This window comes from Sus scrofa, chromosome 15 (genome assembly GCF_054392235.1).
Source record: "Sus scrofa isolate SSC_HxYL_T2T_F1_AM1 chromosome 15, Sscrofa_HxYL_maternal_Yorkshire_Landrace_v2.0, whole genome shotgun sequence".
Taxonomy (NCBI): Eukaryota; Metazoa; Chordata; class Mammalia; order Artiodactyla; family Suidae; genus Sus; species Sus scrofa.
In genome coordinates this window covers 87,161,838-87,177,360 of record NC_139397.1, presented here as the reverse complement: position 1 = coordinate 87,177,360, position 15,523 = coordinate 87,161,838, and the positions used below count along the sequence as shown (strand labels likewise).

Here is a 15,523-nt window from a genome sequence, read left to right as displayed (position 1 = left end):
AACGTAAAACATTTTTAGATGACTTTCTAAAATGTTTGACTTATTTTTAACACCAGGTGGCAGTAGATACAGCATTTATCAAAAATGAATGTCAGAGGAGGTAAGAGTTTTAACTTTGTGTACACAAATTAATAATATATACAGAACGTCCACTGTATGCAGCATGTTAGAATTTATACTGTGATAACTGTAACGAAAAGAGTCACAATCTAGTGCTGTAAAAAATAACTATATTTGAGTCTGCTTTTTATTCAATTGTCTCATTTTATTATTTCCCTAAACTTAGAGAAATAATAAAGTTCTCTAAACTTAGACATTAATTAGCCATTTTGGCAACATTTTCCAAAACTGGCAATTATAGAGAAAATATAAATACATGTTGGACATGAACAACAATTTCCCAGTAAATAACATGTTTCAATCAAGAAGATTCAATTTAAATTGATTTAGAGAAACTACGATTTCATATAAAAGAAAAAAATCTAAAAGATTACTGAAGAAAGAACCTTAAAAACAACTTAGTACAAATCTTCCTATTTACAGAAGATAAAAGTGAAATACACAGAGATTAGGAGATTCTCGTCCAGTGAACAAAACAGTAGTAATTGGTAGGTCAGGAAATGGCTTCTGTACTCTTTCCACTATCATACAATGCAATTTAACTTCTCTGTTGATATGTTTGGTTTCAGTTAACAAGTTTATTTGTAAATAAAAGAACTACTGAAAGGTTCATTTACTTCAGGTGTATATTTTTTTTCTTCATTACACTTACCAATTTTATTTTCAATGCATAATTATAACGTAGCCTGGCCAATTTTTCTAAATGTGTGTGTTGTCTTTCTAAGACATAGAATAGCCTTACCCTGCGGAGGTAACATCTCTTGATGCTTAAGCACACAGGCTGCAGAGCCTGATTACTTAGGCTGACACCTTGGCTCTTCCACATATTAGCTGGGTGACCATGGGCAAGGTGTTTAACCTCTCACGTTTTAGTTGTCTTACCTGCAAAAACGGGGATGATAGTATCACTTACCTCCAAGAGCTGTTGTATGGGTTAAATAATATCTACTACATATTAAAAAGTCCACAAGGGGAGTTCCCATTGTGGCTCAGTGGATAAGAACCCAACTAGTATCCATGAGGATGTGGATTCAGTCCCTGGCCCCACTCAGTGGGTTAAGGATCTGGCGTTGCTGCAAGCTGCAGCATAGGTTTGTAGATGCGACTCGCATCTGGTGTTGCTAAGGCTGTAGTGTAGGCTGGCAGCTGCAGCTCCAATGTGACCCCTAGCCTGGGAACTTCCAGGACGTGGGAAAAAAAAAAAAAAAAAGTCAACAAGTGTTATTAATCTCACAGGCAAGGACCAAACTAATTTTAAGTGTTAAATCTAAATTTTCTGAAATTTTTATAAAAGTTTACTGACCATTTTCAAAAAACATAGAATTATTTACCATTCAGTCTATCTTCACTGCATTTCACATAATGATGCATTCTCAGAATATTTTTGGAATAGGTAATAGTTTAGCTATTACTTAAACAAATCTAAAAGATTAGCAAAGAAAGGTCCTTAAATATAATTTAGTACTAACCTTCCTATTAACACAAAAAAAGGCCTATATAAACTCCATTTATATGAAATTCATTTCATGTTGCACAATGGAAGTTTCATCTTAGTAAAGATACTGGAATTAATGCATTTTAAATAGTTGTTATCCCCTTTAAAGTGGCAGTTGGGAAGTTAACCTGCTGAGTGAGGCCAGGGATTGAACTTGTGTCCTCACAGGCACTGTCAGGTTCTTAACCTACTGAGCCATGGTGGGAACTCCAGAAAGTTACATCTTGATTTCACGAGTGATAACCACTGAAATATTTTTAAATTTTTCTTTTGGAACTATCTTCAGGATCTGTTTTATATAAATTTAATGGACAAAAATTTCTGAAACTGAGAGTGAAATTAATAAATACAAATATAATATGTTAGGTAAATATAATATATTAAAATACTTATTACAAAGTTAAAGATGATAGTTTCTTATGAATTATTGTAACTGCAAAAATTATTGTATTAGTATTTTATTGTTTTAAATAATAATATACTTATTTTACAAGCAAATAAAAGTTTGGAAAGACAGTAGTCAACCTTTTAAGACAGGTTGTACATGAAATTAGGATTACAGGGATCATTACCTTTCTATTTTGCATATATGTATATGTATATCCTTTAAAAATTCTTTCAAGTGTGTATTTCTTCTAAAAAAAATGCAGTGAATTTTGGTTTCTGATATTGTATTTTTTAGATCCAAGAAGTTCAACTTTGGTGTTTTTTTATATCTTCTATTTCTCCTCATGATGCTCAGATTTTTCTCTACTGTCTTGGGCATACAAATCACATATAACATGGAATCCAATGTCTTAATCTGTTAATTCCATCATCTTTGCCATTTCTGGGTCTGTTCCTATTCACTGACTTTTCTGTTGGCTATAGTTCATATTTTCCTTCTTTGCAAGTATGGTATTTGTTTAAAATGGATGCCAGTCAGTAATAATTTTATGTTGTTAGGTACTTCAGAAAGTGTTGCATTTTATTCTTGTCAGCATTTAAGCAATTTGAAACCAGTTGGATTCTTTGAAGTCTTTCTTTTAAGCTTTGGTGCTATAAATCCAGAGCAACTTTAATCTAAAGCTAAGTTAGCTCCACTACTAAGACAACACCCTTCGAAGGATTCTACCAGTATCTCCCATGGGATAAGTCTTTCCCCAAATCTTGGGGAAACACAGATTATTTCCAGTTCTGTCCAGGAATTTTTTGACATGCTGCTTTCCATTACTTTTTTCCCTGGCCTTAGGTATGTCTGTTTTCCCAAAACAGCACATGAGTATTAACCAAAAAGGTGAGCACCCTCCCCTGCAGGTCATGGCTTACTCTATAGGCAGTTCCCATCTCTCCAGCCCCCGCATTCCAGGTGCCTCAGCCTCTCAAACTCTAGTTTCTGTCTTTTCAACTCAGGAAGATTGTGGGATCTTTTGGGGGATTCCTTTTTCAGTGCTACAGTCTAAGAACTAATTTCACGTAGGAATATGGGACGATCAGGGAACTCACCTTGTTTATTTCCTTTCTCTAGGGGGTTCACAGTTTTGCATAGTATGTTGCGCAAATGTCTAAAAGCAAATGTTTCATATATTGTGTAACATTTTCTAGTTTAAGGCTTCTGCAAGAAGGGGACGTGGGTAACAGCAGTTGTGATCCAAAAGCGTTCCATAGAAAGCACATCATCATCAAAAGTGTTATTCTGGTAAAGGACCCATTGAGGGACTGTTTGATCTTTTGGGAAGAAGTCTTCATGGATAACTGATAATTCAATAAATTTACTAAGCATCTATGACATGCAAAACAAAGCACATTTATTTTTTTTACCTGAGTTTACTGCTACAAAGGCCATAATCACATCAGATTAGATCAGCAAACACTCTGATGTTGATATGTTTTTAGGAAACTGCTTTTCTTCTGTTGTTTCATTATGTATAATTTGTCCATCTTTCTTATCACTGTAACCTCTGTCAGATAGTCTTCCTTGTGTATTGCACCATGTTTTAATTATAGTTCCAATTCTTTTTAATCCTACTTCGAAATTCTGCTTTTGAACTCTACTTTTTAGCTATGTATATAGGAAAAATTTGGAGCTATAGTCTTCCATTTTCACAACAGTATAATTTTTTTTCTCAAATTAGAATATTGCCATGTAGCAGATGTTAGACAATAAATATATATTCCTAATCCCATTTAATAAGAAAAAATAGCCTTCTAGAAATTAGTTTACTTTCTCATATTACTGCATACTTATCCACTTTCCAGAAAAAACTTACAGTTTTGAAAACTGGAGTGATGATTGTGGAAAAGATAGATGTGTAGATATCCATGTTATCACCAAATAAAACAAAATTATTTACTTTTGTTCTACTTTTAAAGTACAATATTAGTTAATTTCAAAGTATAAAAATTTTACTTTCCTTCTACCCAAATTATAGAAGATCAGTTGTGAATAGTCCAAGAATTTATTGGTTGTTGCCTGGTTCAAGTGGGTATCTTCTCTGCCTCCCATAATTCAAGCCTACTCTTTAACTTTCTCAAAGGGACTACCTACAATACATCTACATGTGATATCATCACTTAGTGTTTGGTAAATTCTTAGGGGGTACTTAGTATAATATTCAATAGGAGACTCAGACAGTCTTTTTTAGAATTTAAACAGAGACAAAAAATTCTCAGCACTGCCAAAGGAGCAGTAAAAACACAGATAGCCTATACTAAAAGCCATAGATTACAAAATGCTTGGGAGACTCAAAATGATACAAAAACTAAATAGATGGTTGATAAATAGTTGAGAGTTGAAAGTGCATTAGAAAAATAATGAATAATATACCTCCTGCTTTGCCAGTGAATTCACAGGCAAAATCCCACCAGGATGCCCTAAACAAACCAAAGAGGTTTAAAGACCCTACTAAGAACCCAAGTATATTAAATAGAGTGGCAAAGCTGGTGTATATTATTTATGATTTTTTAGTGATGGGGAGAGGGATACTAAATCTGTTCCTTACTACACAGGTGGGAAGAACTTTTTTGTCTATTAATAAAAACTGCTACCCTTCATTATATCAGTGGATCATCCAGCCTGGTATTTCATCACTATCCCAAGTGATGTTTTCTGGGTAGTATGTTTTCTGGGTAGTATTTTAGGATGTTAGCTACCAAAGGTGACTCTAATTTCCTATAATTCCATATGGTGCCATCATTTATCAATTCATCTTCACTCAATTTCTGTCCTGCTTTTGCACTATCTCAAGGAATAACAAATCCAATAAGCTCATTCTATATTTTATAATATAGTACTTTGGTTTGCTCTTGATTGCCTCTTTGAAGCTGTCAGTATTGGGAGTTCCCACTGTAGCTCAGCAGGTTACAAACCCGACTATTTTCTTTTTTCTTTTTTTTCTTTTTTTTTTTTTTTTTGTCTTTTTGCTATTTCTTTGGGCCGCTCCCGCGGCATATGGAGGTTCCCAGGCTAGGGGTCTAATCGGAGCTGTAGCCACCAGTCTACGCCAGAGCCACAGCAACGCGGGATCCCAGCCTCGTCTGCAACCTACACCACAGCTCAGGGCAATGTGGGATCGTTAACCCCCTGAGCAAGGGCAGGGACGGAACCAGCAACCTCATGGTTCCTAGTCGGATTTGTTAACCACTGCTCCACGAGGAGAACTCCAAAACCCAACTATTTTCCATGAGGGTGTGGGTTCAATCCCTGGCCTTGCTCATTGGGTTGCTTTGAGATTTGGTGTAGGTCGGGCTCAGATCCTGCAATGCTGTGGCTGTGGCGTAGGCAGGCAGCTGAAGATCCCTAGCCTGGGAACTTCTATATGCCAAGGGTGTGGCTCTAAAAAAAAAAAAAAAAGAAGTAAAAAAGCTTACAGTATTTTGCAATTTGATCAAAACTGTGTTCATCATATTAGGACATTTTATAATTTCAGAGGCATTGACCATTTTTTCTTTGTCTTAATCAGCTGGAGTCTTTATGTTCTAATTTATCTTAAGGAAAAAATAACATGGATTTGAAACTTTGTGAATTCTAATTATTCTGAATGTCACATGGCTTATTCCCTAATGACATGGAAATCAGATGTCAGACAGCTATAAGAGAAAGAGTTGATTCAGCTCATTTTACATCTCAATGACCATGGATCGGATAATTTAGTTCAAGAGAGACTTCAAGGTGCTAAGAAAAGAGTGGCATTGAATGCTTCTAATCCAAAAGGCTGTCACTCCTAATACTCTTCTTATGTCTGCAAATAATAAGGAAGAGAAAGTGACTTGGCCATGACTTGGCATTGAGTATTGTCCCCAATTAAAGGAGCTCACCCTTCAGTGGAGAGTCTCGCTCCTTCCTTCAACAGCACATCTTACAAGTCATGAATGTAAAGTACAAAGCCCCTTGGCAAATCTCAGAAGCTCAGCAAGCAACCCAGAAAGGTAAACCTGGGCTTGAAACAGGTGTTTTTACCACTAAAAACCATTTCCATAATAGGAGTGGAAGCAAATAACACTGTAGATGCAAATGCTCATTACTCCTGTTTATGCTACAAAGTGATCTGTCCTCTTTTAAGGCTGGAATCTAGAAATCCATCCTGCCTCAACGTCGTAATACTTCGATATCCCCTTGGTGGAAATATCCTGTTTCTCTTTGAGAAAGATAATTCCGTCTTGTTTTCATTGCTCTTCCTCCCAGCAGGCTGCTGTAGAAAACACTCGCGCGCACACACATATTGCACAAAATGATTTATAAAGATTTCTTTTCAGACGCTCCTACCCAGAAGTCAGAACCTATACAACCGACTAATGGTGTATCCAGATGAGCAGGTCCCAGGTCCAGGAAGACAGCCTCTGCTCCACGTCTCCCTCTCCACCCGCGGCAACCTGGCCTCCTCACTCCACCTTTGAAAGAAAATGCATTCTTTGCTTGCCTGAAAGACTTGGCAACCTGATCGATCGATCTATCCGAGCGGGGGTGGGGGGGAGGAAAAGAAGAAAAAATCGCAACCTAGAACAGGGTTTGCGCGCCACCGCCCCAACCTCCGTGGGCAAAGTCCCAGGGAAGGAACCGATTTCCAGTGTCGAACCCTCGAAGCCCAGGACCCAGGACCCAGGACCCAGGAGGCATAGGCTGGGCCTCTGCCATCGGTCCCCACCTCCTCTGCCCGTAGCTCTCTCCGGCTCGTAGTCAAGCCACAGTAAGTGGCTTCTCGGAAACGTTAGCAGATTCTGCTGAGCGGGAAGGGAGGAAGGGGTAATGGGGTCAGAGTGAGGTAAGGGAAGGGCTCTTCGGGCTGCTGGACAGACAGACAGACACACCTCCACCCACCCAACTGATGAGGGTGGGCTGTCGTGAGACCTCCCCCCTCCCCTTTGCCTTCTGCTAGCGCACTGTGGAGAGGCTGCAAGCATCTTCAACGCAGCCCCCGGGGTTGGGGCTGGGTCTGTGCCTCTTGAGGGAGGTGGGGGGGCGCCTGGGAGTGAGGGTGGGGAAAGGGCGGGGAGCAGGGAGGGGTCGAAGAACCGGGGCGGGGCTGCCGCTTCCCCGGGCGCGCCCCGGAAGGAGGGGCGCAGTCTCCTGGCCAGTTCTCTGCCGCGCTCCCGCGGCTGGTGTCCGGTGTCCAATTCCGAGGGCTCGACTGGCTGGGGCTGGGCTAGCTTGTGTGCCCGCGGCGGGTAGTGGCAGGCATTCTCTGAGCAACAGGAGCCCAGAGAAAGAGGGAGCATCACTTGCAGCGGAGAGAACGCCAGGGGAAGGAGGCCGGGAGCAAGTAAGGGCCCCTGAAGCCTGCGCCCTCCCTGGGGCGAGACCCTGTGGGCACTCTGGATGGACGTGGTCCGCGGCAAGGTAGCAAGTAAGTGCCTTTTCGTCTGGTGTGGCGGGGAGGGAAGCCGTCGGTCTCTTGCCTTTGCTCGCCTCAATCGCCACACCCACCTGTGTCCGTTTTCACAGCTCTCAGTTTTAGCCCCTGGGTGTTACGCCACCTGGAAAGTAGAGAGGGGAGAAGCTAGGCGAGGAGGTGCCGGCGATTGGACAAAGAGGAGCTGGAAAGGCAGCTGTTTTCCTTGCAAGGCCGGTCTTTTGCTAGTTTTGACGGTGTGGGTTTGCTGGTAGGTTCTGAAAATGTGGAAAGGCAAGGCAGCTGTACCTAATGGTTTACTATTATTTCTTTCGTCTAGCAGACTAGCAAAGTCGTTGGATGGGTTTCGGTTCCAGGGCCAGGTCGTATTCTTTAGAAGCAAAAAGCATGGGTTATATTTCCCATCTGCAAAGGTGAGCGTGCAGAACCAGCAGAGCTGAAGCTACCTGTGGGGATGGCGAGGATGCGCCGCACCCGTGCAGAAGCACATAAACACGAGCAATTGGCCGGACCGCTTAGCCCCTTTTCTCCATGAAGTTTATTATTTTTTTTCAAAGGAGTAAGCATTTTATAGTGAAATTCAGATAAGATTTAGAATCATTTTAACTTTTCATGGACTTCAACTGAAACTGTCATTCCATTTAGAAAAAAAACTTGTTTTCATTACTTATTTTCAAGACAAAAGATTAAAGCAAGATTAACAAACTGGAAACTTCAGTGCCAACTTTTGTGATAATAGCAAACATATTTCTTATTTCAATATTTCTATTAGTTGCAGCTTTCGGAGTAATTTATATCTCTTTTGAAGCTAAGAGCAATTTTTGAGTGAGAGAAGCTTAGGGGAGTTTTTTAAAAGCCACTGTCAATAAGATAAAGACTAAGTCAACACAGGCTTTTAAAAGAACGATGGATTTTCAGTTGCTGAATGTGAAGTCAATATTAGAAGGTTGTTTTTTTTCAGAAACACGATTAATGTTCTTTTCTCTTCTGCTTTTGTATGGGCGGCAGAAAGATATTGTCTGTCTTTCTCTTGGTAATATAAAATATTTTCATGATTTTTTGCTTTAATATCAATAAAACCTACCTATATATAATCTGCAAACGAAATCCAATTATTAAACAGTCCATTTTATTGAAAAGACTTCAAATTATTTTTCATCATTTTAGAACCTTTAAACTAGAATTCATGTTTTGAGAAACTATGTTAAGTAGGATCTTTAACAAAATTTTATTAATTATTTGAAGGCTAGTCTTTTTGGAGACCTATGTATGGAATGATCATGATTGCTAGAGTAGCTTATTCACAACAAAATGCTTGACAAAAATATGGCATTTGATATAATGGAAGATGTGCCCCCATTAGCAACTGACAGGAGTTTTGCTTAAGATAAGTTTTTGTATTTTGTAGATGTTTGAAATACCTGTCTATTAAAGGATCCCTTTTAAAAGTGAACAACTGTGCCATTGTGGACATAGTGATATATTTTTATAAAAGCCAGGTATGTGATTTGCCATGATTCTTTGGTGCAGGGCAGGGCTTCCAGAGTACCTGATGCTTCTACAGAAGAACGATGAGTCAGGTCTGGCTGCCTGCCAAAAGCATCCTCCTGCCTTGTGTCTCCGAAGACCAGGAGATAATCTTGGGAGCCCTCCTGTGGTAATGTTTCTGTGTTTTTGCTACCTGTTGCTGAGGTGACTTCAGGCAGCAAAGAAAAAGTAAGAAGTCAGAAGTGGAATCACTGGGGTCCTATTCACCTTATTTAATGTGACCCAACTTTCTTTGTGACAAAGAAAAAAGTAGAATCTTGCATTTTTCATGCTTAGTAAAAACTAATATTGATCTAATATCTATTCCTATCAGATGTGTGAAAGAGGGTGAAATGCAAGGAGGAATTGTACGGTATTTTTCTAACTGTGTAAAAGAACTTAGCATTTACTAATATGAATGGATGGATCATAATAGTATGAATTTATGATTTTCCTTAAAACTCTACCTTAGATCCTTTTCCCCAGTCTTCTTCATCTGAAGTAGTGGTTACACCATGCACCAAGTGTTGATTGCTTTCTCTTCCTCATCGTGGCATTTCATCCCTAACCAGTCCATATTTAGATTCCGTAACAATCTCCATTCAATTATAATTTTCAGATGTACCTCTTCCCACCCTGTTTTCAGTGACTTTGTGCTACCAAATTACCGGCATCATCATAATCTTCCTGCATTCCTACTACAGCCTTCACATTAGCCTCTCTACGTCCATAGTTTGCTCCCTTGTAATTCACTCTATACAAAGCAATGCTATCAGGCCTCTTAAAAAACATTCATTAGCTCATAACTACATAGGAAAGGGGAATAAATGTGGAAACACAGAAAGGGATTAACGACAAATTCCTTCTGTTATTATGTACTTCTCTCTCTGATCTAGCCCTCCTCTGTGACCTCCTTGGGTACATCTCCCACTCATTTACATGCACCAGCCTCCCTGGCATTTCAGTACCTGGAACTCTTAGAGCAATTTCACTCCCTAAGGCATCTTCAGGTGTTCTCAGCTCCTGGACTATTTCTTCCTGTCTTGTTTTTGTTTTGTTTTGTTTTTTCATTTTTTTAAGGTTTTATTAAGTATAGTTGATTTACAAGGTTGTGATCATTTCTGCTGTAAAACAGAGCGATTCAGTCATACATGTGCATACCTCCATTCCTTTTCAAATTCTTTTCCCATATAGATTATAACAGCATATTGGATAGAGTTCTCTGTGTTACACAGCAGGTCGCTTTTGGCCAGTCGTTCCATATACCAGTGTGCTTATGCCAATCCCAAACCTCCATCCATCCTTCCTGTCTTTAAATGCCTAACTCCTACACAAACTAAGTCTCAGCTCAAAGGTCTCTTCCTCACAGAAATCATTCTTGATCACCTTGTCAAAAGTAGTCTGTTACCTGTTGGTATCTGTCTTGGTACCTTGTTTTTTCCCTCCATGGTGCTTATTATATAGCACATGGGTATTTGGGGGATTTGTGTATTGAATGATCCAAATGAATGGATACTATGTGTTTATTTTTTACCCCACTTCCAGAACAGTGCTGCAGTGAACTAATAGAGGGTTCCTAGATATTTATGCAAATAATAAACTACAAGGATAAGACTTACTTCACCCTAGAGCCCACTCACTCTGTAAATCTATGCATTTTAGAGCTCAATTTTGTTTTTATTTTTTGAGCATCTGGTATGTTTATGACACTGTCTTATGACTTTGAGGAGGCAAAATTAAAATATCCTGAGATGTATTTCCATCTTTCAGCAGTGTAGGCATTAAGGTGTTCAAAGGGAAGTAGATTATATTACATATTTTTAGAAAGGCAGTGATCACAACTGGATTAAAATATATTTGAAAGAAAACAGTAGAGTGCGTAAGCCTATTGGCTTATTGGATTTTTGTGTGAGTGACTCCTAAAATACAGTGATGACTTTATGAGATTTAAATCTGTATCTTTTACCAAAATTTGAAGGTCACGCAGTAATCACTAAATTTAAAATATAGTTTTGTAATAAATATGGACATTTGAGTGAGCTCCATTGATGGAGTGTGGTCAAACAAGGCTGAGTCCATTGGGTACCCACGTGATCTAAATTGATGTTTACACCAAACTTAATTTCATAAGTTCAAAGTGTTCACTGAAGAAGACTAAGAGAGACACTGTGGGAAAATCCAGGAGGATCCGTCATTGTTATTGGGACAGGGGAGTGGGGCCCAAAATTCACACTGGTTAATGACAGCATCATATTTATACTAGAATTTATACACATGTTGGTACACACACATATGCATACTATTTGTGTGGTAGTAAGTTCCCCTCCCCTTTTCTGAGACTGTACTTAAAGATAGGAAACAAATAGGTTTCCTGTTAACATTTGTTTGAAAAATTAGCTTTCAATTAGCCAACAAGCCTTGATTAATGATATTTTTTATCTTGCAAGTGGTCAATCATATTTTGTTTGTTCTTTCTTTGTTTTTGGTAAAGAATTTGATAATCAGTTTTCTTTTTGAAGAACTAAACTATTTCATGAATTTTCACCAGGGATTTTGCTAAATTTGCAATTTCAGTGGCACAGTGTGGTTGTTGTAATGTATTAGAGTGCCTCTGTGCACTGATTGAAGATGGGCCTCCATCTTACACATCCCAAATTAGTTAATTCATCCTTACAAGGAGGTATTATAGCTTCCTTCAGAACCATATAGAATTAGATTGCCATTTAAGATGGCAAGGTCATAATGAAATGGACATTTAAGATTGTATAAAAATGATCTTCATATGAGGGTTTATAGGCGAGCATTCACAGAATGTGGGTAGATTACTTTTGTGGAACAGGAGAGAATATTTGGTGTCTTGCCATCCTAGAAAATGAAATTTCTTCATTGAAGGTGTAATTTACCCTTCCTTCTCTGTGTAGCTGGAAGGAAGTGGCTTTAGACAACAGGGAGATCCATCAGCTCTTGGCAGCTAAAGGTAGAATGAAGTTTGGAGGAGTAAAACCCTTGAGTGGTGAGGAAAAATGCCAGACCATGAAAAACGGGAAGGAAGAGGGAATGCCTTGAATAGCGCCAATAAACATCATCTGCCACAAACAAATTTGAGTTGACATTATGTATAGAATTGAATTATCCTATATCTTTTTAGCCCCACTAAGGAAATAATTTTCTCTTTAAAAAGAACAACTGCATCTTGAATGAAAAAATGCTGTCATTGCTTCTTTAATACAGGAAATGGAATACCTTTGGATTTTATCTCTATCTATCTATATATCTATTTATTTTATTTTTTAGGGCCACACCTGCAGCATATGGAGGCTCCCAGGCTAGGGGTTGAATCGGAGCTGCAGCTGCCTGCCTACACCACAGCCACAGCAACACAGAATCCAGTCTGCGTCTGTGACCTACACCACAGCTCACAGAAACACCAGATCCTTAACCCCTTAAGCAAGGCCAGGGATCAGACCCCTATCCTCATGGGTATTAGTTGGGTTCGTTACCACTGAGCCACAAAAGGAACTCCACCTTTGGATTTTTAAACTGATATAAACAAGAGCCAAAATACCATATATTAGTGTTGAAATATACCATTACTTTAATTGTAATTTCATTTCTATTTGTTTTGACTTCCCTTTGTTGTGTCAGTTGTTTGAGAGACTGCCATTATTGATCACAGCTTTCTTTAAAATGTTTCTTTGGATTTCATACAAAGCTGTCTGAATCATTTATCAAAGTATGATAAAACTTTAATTGGACCTATGATTGTTCACTTGGAAGTTCTTTGCTCTTAGAGGACCTTAGTACATTTACAATATCATTAACCTACCATCTCTACCCTGCAATTAATGCCTTTTTTCTTTCCTTTTCTCTCCTCCATCTCATCTCTAAACTTTTGATCTATATACCAGTAATACAAATTTTGCTGCACTATTAAGTCAAGTATTAATACAATAATTGGAAAATTGAGCCTCTAAATTAGAATTAATATAATTAGACAGATGCGTTAAAATATAAGTACGGGAGTTCCTGTCGTGGCTAAGTGGAAATGAATCTGACTAGCATCCATGAAGATGCACATTTAATCCCTGGCTTAGCTCAGTGGGTTACGTACAGATCCAGCATTGCCGTGAGATGTGGTGTAGGTTGCAGATGCGGCTTGGATCTGGTGTTGCTATGGCTGTGGCATAGGCCAGCAGCTATAACTCCAATTAGACCCTTCCCCTGGGAACCTCCATATGCCATGGGTGTGGCCCTTAAAAAGACAAATAAATAATTAATTAAAAATAAAATAATAAAAATAAAATAACATAAGTGTGAAGTCCCTTAGTACAAAGTAAATTATAAAGTACAAAGACATTTTTGGAGAAATGTTCAATGAAATCCTGTTTGTCTTATATGCCAAACTAAACTCCCTGTGTCATCTAATTGTTTTTAAAAAATAGAGATGATTTCACTAGATGTAGCATCTGCCCACTGTACTGGTTGCTCATTAACTGTATATCTTAGAATCAAATGTAATTAAAAATACATTATATTCTTGGGAGTCTAATTTAGCAGTCCAAAAAAGAAGTAAATATAGATATTCAAGTCCATTCATAAAAATAAAACTGAGGAAAATGAGAGAAATGTTATATGAAAAAGAAATATTCCCTTGTGTATTGGGATTATTTAGTGATTTAAAATGGTTATTCTTTCAAGTTCAAAGAACAGCACTTCCTTTAGTACTTAAGGATAATTTACTATATGTACATTTTAAATAGGATAAATAGAATATTTTATTCATAAATTATGCTTTCACTTTCTCTGGATGACGATATAGACTTAACATTCATTCCTTCTAGGTAAGTTTTTTTTTTTTTTAATGGGACCAATCTATAGATGATCCTTTCATGGAACAAATATGACAAAGTTAAAGTGATGATTTTTCCCCCATCAACATAATAGACGTATATTCTTATTACCCTCGACAAACTTGGCTCATGGCAATTCAAGTAGGAAGAAAAGAAATTGCATCCTCAGGGCTCAATAGTCCCGTGAGACCATCTGATAGAGTTTTAGGAATGAATACTTGTGGAATGGCCATACAGAGAAGCGTTTTTGAAAATTCATATTATATCTCTCCTATAGCTCAGAATCTTTATAAAATATTGTTATGACATGTTAAAAGCACAGAGGAATAAATTTGTGTTTACATTAGTGAAAAAATTGTTTTTCTAGATATTTCTCTTGCTGTACATGTAATCTCAGTCTAATTCTTTCACTTCTCAATAGTGTCTACTCCTCAAATTACTGTACAAATTAGGTTAATATATATGTATACTCACCACAGCCATTTTAGTGCCGTACACATGGTAAGGAGGTGTTCAATGATGCTGGCTAGTCACAATGTACTCTGATTATATTTTGAATACAAATTGTATAGCATCTAAAATTTATCAGTGTTACTTCTACTTTTAATCTTATTTCAGTGAATATTAATAATGCAGTTTCCCCTCACTGTTTTTAAAGACAGTGTAATTATATGTCTCTAATATAGGATCATTCCATTTTGAACTCTTTATAACACTGTTGGTAAAGTTTTTAGCTAGAGGCTATTACAAATGGTTTATATGAAGTATCTAAAAATTTATCGGTAGGAAAACATGGGCGAGGCATTCAAAGATCAAGAATTTAACCATCCAGAGTTCCTGTTGTGGCTTAGCGGGTTAAAAAACAGATTGGTATCCATGAGGATGTGGTTCCACCCCTGGCCTCGCTCAGTGGCTTAAGGATCCGGAGTTACTGAAAGCTGCAGTGCAGGTTGCAGATACAGCTCAGATCTGGTATTGCCATGGCTGTGGCATAGGCTGGCAGCTACAGCTCCCATTTGTCCCTAGCCCAGGAACTTGCATGTGCCACAGGTGCGGTCATAAAAAAAAAATAATAATAATAATTTAACCATCCAATTATATTTTCTTTTCTATATGTTTTTGAACCTGATCTGTCAGAATTCTACATTAATAGAGAGCAGTTCAGTGGAAGTGACCTGTCAGATGTCCTGTTAGTTCATTTTACACCAACTAGTGTCTACTTTGATAGGATTTTTTTAAAGAGCATGTCATGAAATTTCTCACTTATGTGTGAAATCAAACTTACTGTAGTAATTCAATTATCAGGAATATAACTGAATTTTTAAATCAGCAAATAAAATGTCTGAATCTGAGGGAGATACTTGCAAATATATTCATTCACCTTATCTCATTGGTGATACATTAACAAAAATCAAATTCTTGTAAAGCAAATGTCAAATTAAGGGTAATAATTAATTTTTTATTTATTGTTTTCTTTACTAATTCACAGTTTTTGCTCAGATAGAAAGTATTACAATAATAAGAGGTGGGCCTCTTATTGTTTTCCATCTGAAGACAGAAAATGAATGTATAAGAGGGGAGTTCCCGTTGTGGCCCAGCAGAAATGAAACTGATTAATAACCCTGAGGTTGTAGGTTCAATCCTTGGCCTCACTCAGTGGGTTAAGGATCTGGCATTGCTGTGAGCTGTGGTATAGGTCGCAG

General features: G+C 37.9%; 1 protein-coding gene and 1 pseudogene across 15 annotated transcripts in view; one reads left to right on the top strand and one right to left on the bottom strand.

The window, feature by feature from the left end:
* Positions 1-6,367: 6,367 nt before the first annotated feature.
* Positions 6,368-7,832, bottom strand: LOC146395964 (uncharacterized; annotated as a pseudogene).
* The window catches only part of SCN9A (sodium voltage-gated channel alpha subunit 9), a 166,633-nt gene continuing 158,264 nt past the window's right edge, over positions 7,155-15,523 (top strand). For 14 of the 15 annotated variants that reach the window (XR_014829474.1, XR_014829477.1, XR_014829475.1 and 11 more), the window contains exon 1: positions 7,155-7,437. The gene's annotated coding sequence lies outside the window, so the exon portion shown is untranslated. Of the gene's footprint in view, positions 7,438-7,582; positions 7,694-15,523 lie in introns of those variants that run through there. The other variant, XM_084999336.1, reaches the window with a different exon arrangement.